Source organism: Leptopilina heterotoma, unplaced genomic scaffold (assembly GCF_015476425.1).
Source record: "Leptopilina heterotoma isolate Lh14 unplaced genomic scaffold, ASM1547642v1 Lhet_228, whole genome shotgun sequence".
Taxonomy (NCBI): Eukaryota; Metazoa; Arthropoda; class Insecta; order Hymenoptera; family Figitidae; genus Leptopilina; species Leptopilina heterotoma.
Genome location: NW_025110946.1, coordinates 1,174,644 through 1,179,631, shown reverse-complemented (window position 1 = coordinate 1,179,631; position 4,988 = coordinate 1,174,644).

Below are 4,988 nucleotides of genomic sequence, written 5' to 3'. Positions count from 1 at the left end.
CTTAAATTTAAAAAATATATATTTATGGCAACTAAGTTTAATTTTAAAAAATACAATAAATTTCAATGTCTATGTATATACATTATATTGAAATAAATAATAAAATAAACTAATAACTACAAAATATGTTAAATTAAGATTGTACAGTTATGCATTGTTGTAACCATAAATTATAATTATAATTTTAAAATATGATGTCTACTGGAATATAAATTATTTTTTCTGCTCTGTGTTAATGAAAAAAAATCATAATTATGTCTTACATATTAACTGTAACTACTTAAAAATAATAATAGCTGTCATGTTACATGATCGTCGATAATTTAAGCTACGACGATTACATGACCTAACAGTCGAATACTATTAAAAGGTGTAACTTTCATGTTATACACAGGCTGCGTTGCGTCGAACATAGAATTAGGTTTACACTGTAAATTAGCGCAAATTTAAAAATTCATTATAAATTATGCATTCTGATAGGCTAAAAATGATTATTTTCTAGTTGATAAAATGATTTTTTTACAATAACACAGTTTCTGATTAATGGAGAAAAACGTGCCAAGAGTATTCGCAAAGTTTATGATTTTGAAGAAAACGTGAAAATAATAACTATAAAAAAAGGAGTTATGGCTTTATTAGTTTCTTTGTGTTTTTTTTATAAATTAATAGAAGTTTTTCATTTTTCATAACTTAAATAAATTTTAAATTTTATGTTAAACAATGTACACGCATTATTATCATTTAACAAAATAAAAATCGTTACTACATTTGGTTTTATACTTGGAAAAAATATGTTAAATTTAGATCATTATTGCCCTTTACCTTTTAATATCGGAAAATAATATTAATTCAGTATTAGATGGATTTTTTTCTGTGCCCAGACGCTTTAATTTATTTATCACAAAGTTCAGTTAAAGTTTTATATCTTTATGAAACATAATTCAAAATATCTAATATACAACATTATACGAATTTTAAAAATTGCTTAAAGGTGTTGGTAATGTATATATACATAACTTTTTAATTTTACAATACATCGTATTCTATACTTTGACAATTTTAATTAATATTAAATATTCATTTCCGAAAAATTGTCAAAGTAGAATACGATTTAAGCAATTTTTAAAATTCGTATAATGTTGTATAGTAAATATTTTGAATTATGTTTCATAAAGATATAAAACTTTAACTGAACTTTATGACAAATAAATTAAAGCGTCTGGGCACAGAAAAAAAACCATCTAATACTGAATTAATATTAATTTCCGATACAATGAAAAAAAAAATTAGAAATCATTCTAATAGAGAATTCTTATTGCCTAATCTGTCTTTCTCGTAAACTAAGGCGAGTGAGAAAATCTTAACAAGCGAGAAGTTAAGTTACAAGAATATTATTAATAACTATTAATAAACTGCATAAAGACAAATATATAGTAAATATAATATATGTTTATGCAAAAATATACCAAAGAGTATATATTTTTCAATATATAAAATATTTACGAATTTGTATAATTTTCTTTAATTATACTTAATACATAAAACACTTTAAATGTTACATAAGAATTACCAAAGTAACAAAATTTATTAAAAGTCGGAAATGCTAATTTATAATAATATAAGTTGTATTAAGGGGGAGTGACACCTTTGACCCGAAAAAAAATCGATTTCTTTTTTTTTTTTTTTGCTTAAACGATACTTTATAATGTGTATAGAATAGAAATTATATCATTAGAGATGATTTCGAAGTTATTTTATGTGAGAAAAATAAAAAATCTGCAAAAGGTGTCCAAGAGCGCTTCAAGTGTTTTCAAAACTTTAAACGCGTTTTTCAAAACGGTGGGCAGTCTAGCTAGAACAGTTTTGATCGGATTGACTTCGGACAAAGTTTTTTTTGATCGTCATTTACTATTGCTTTCGAGTACGTAGTGGATTTTTTTTGGCAACAGATTTTTTGACAAATTTTCGCCCTAAAAATCGACTTTTTACTTTAAACAATTTACTTTTACTTTTGCCAAATACACAAAAATTAATATTTTTAAAATATCCTACGTACTCGAAAGCTAAATCTATCTCAGATTCAGAAACAGTTCAAAAAAGGCCTCAAAGGTGTCACTCCCCCTTAATATTATTAAATGTACCTACATATCAAATTCTGCTCAAATAAAAGATTTTCTTTAGAGGAACATGTGCCAAACGACAGCCATAACCTTTTGATTTGTTTTTGTTTTCACACTTGCTTATATTGCTCCATATTGCTCACATTTAACGATATAAAAAGAGAGGGAAATATGCGCATTTTATCATTCTGCGGGAGTACAGTTCATTTTAGGTACTAGAAAGAAGTTGTCCATCAAATAATAAATAATCAATAAATTAGTAAAAATATTCCTTTTTCAAAGAAAAATAACAATTATGCAAAATGCAACTAAAAAAATAATTTTTGTACAACTTTATAATCTTTGCTTCAATTTTTCTGTACTGCCAAATGTCAACCTAAAATAAAAAAAAATGAACGTCAATTCTGAGTTGGCATGTTTTCCAAATCGCAGCTAAAGTGGCAGGTTTCTCACGTGTTTTTTGAAACGGCAATGTATTTCACGACTAGTCTGAATTAGCACCCACTCAACCGACGAGTTCTTCTGGTTCTTCTTCAGTCACAGAGGCGTAGCCAGAAATAAGTTTCAGGGGGGGTTTAAGGTTGAGTCCACAATAGGCACATTTCTGAGACGCATGCATATCCCCTAATCGCCAAGTCGTCGAATGATCAAATAATCGAATGCCAAGTAATCGAATGGACAAAACGTCGAATGCTAAAAACATCGAATCGTCATTTAGTCGAATGATAAAAACATCGAATCGGCATTTAGTCGAATGTTCAAAACGTCGAATGATTAAAACGTCGAATGCTAAAAACGTCGAATCGTCAATACAACGAATGTTCAAAAAGTCGAATTATCAATTCGTCGAATGTTAAAAACATCGAATTGTCAATACGTCGAATGTTCAAAACGTCGAATGATAAAAACGTCGAATGCTAAAAACAACGAATCGTCATGTAGTCGAATGCTAAAAATATCGAATCTTCAGTTAATCGAATGCTAAAAACATCGAATTCTCAATTCGTCGAATGTTCAAAACGTCGAATGTTTAAAACGTCGAATGCTAAAAACGTCGAATGTTCAAAATGTCGAATGCTCAAAACGTCGAATGATAAAAACGTCGAATGCTAAAAACTTCGAATCGTCATTTAGTCGAATGATAAAAACATCGAATCGTCAATACTTCGAATGCTAAAAACATCGAATTGTTAATTCATCGAATGCTTAAATCATCGAATTTTTCATTCGTCGAATGTTCAAAACGTCGAATGATCAAAACGTCGAATGCTAAAAACGTCGAATTCTCAAATCGTCGAATGCTCAAATAATCGAAACGCCATCTGTTCGAAATGTCAAGTAGTAGAATGGTAAAGTAGTCGAATGGTAAAGTAGTCGAAACGCCATCTGTTCGAATTGCCAAGTAGTAGAATGGTAAAGTAGTCGAATGTTCAAAACGTCGAATGATAAAAATGTCGAATGCTCAGAACATCGAACTGTTAATTCGTCGAATGCTCAAAACGTCGAATGATAAAAACGTCGAATGCTAAAAACATCGAATCGTCAAAAGTTCGAAAAAGTTCTTTGTTTTAAGTTAATGTCTACTGAAGACAAAGAACTTTTTCGAACTTTTGACGATTCGATGTTTTTAGCATTCGACGTTTTTATCATTCGACGTTTTGAGCATTCGATGAATTAACAGTTCGATGTTCTGAGCATTCGACATTTTTATCATTCGACGTTTTGAACATTCGACTACTTTACCATTCTACTACTTGGCAATTCGAACAGATGGCGTTTCGACTCCTTTACCATTCGACTACTTTACCATTCTACTACTTGACATTTCGAACAGATGGCGTTTCGATTATTTGAGCATTCGACGATTTGAGAATTCGACGTTTTTAGCATTCGACGTTTTGATCATTCGACGTTTTGAACATTCGACGAATGAAGAATTCGATGATTTAAGCATTCGATGAATTAACAATTCGATGTTTTTAGCATTCGAAGTATTGACGATTCGATGTTTTTATCATTCGACTAAATGACGATTCGAAGTTTTTAGCATTCGACGTTTTTATCATTCGACGTTTTGAGCATTCGACATTTTGAACATTCGACGTTTTTAACATTCGACGTTTTAAACATTCGACGTTTTGAACATTCGACGAATTGAGAATTCGATGTTTTTAGCATTCGATTAAGTGAAGATTCGATATTTTTAGCATTCGACTACATGACGATTCGTTGTTTTTAGCATTCGACGTTTTTATCATTCGACGTTTTGAACATTCGACGTATTGACAATTCGATGTTTTTAACATTCGACGAATTGATAATTCGACTTTTTGAACATTCGTCGTATTGACGATTCGACGTTTTTAGCATTCGACGTTTTAATCATTCGACGTTTTGAACATTCGACTAAATGCCGATTCGATGTTTTTATCATTCGACTAAATGACGATTCGATGTTTTTAGCATTCGACGTTTTGTCCATTCGATTACTTGGCATTCGATTATTTGATCATTCGACGACTTGGCGATTAGGGGATATGCATGCGTCTCAAAACATCGAATTGTCAATACGTCGAATGTTCAAAACGTCGAATTATCAATTCGTCGAATGTTAAAAATATCGAATCGTCAATATGACGAATGTTCAAAACGTCGAATTATCAATTCGTCGAATGTTAAAAACATCGAATTGTCAATACGTCGAATGATAAAAACGTCGAATGCTAAAAACATCGAATCGTCATGTAGTCGAATGCTAAAAATATCGAATCTTCAGTTAATCGAATGCTAAAAACATCGAATTCTCAATTCGTCGAATGTTCAAAACGTCGAATGTTTAAAACGTCGAATGCTAAAAACGTCGAATGT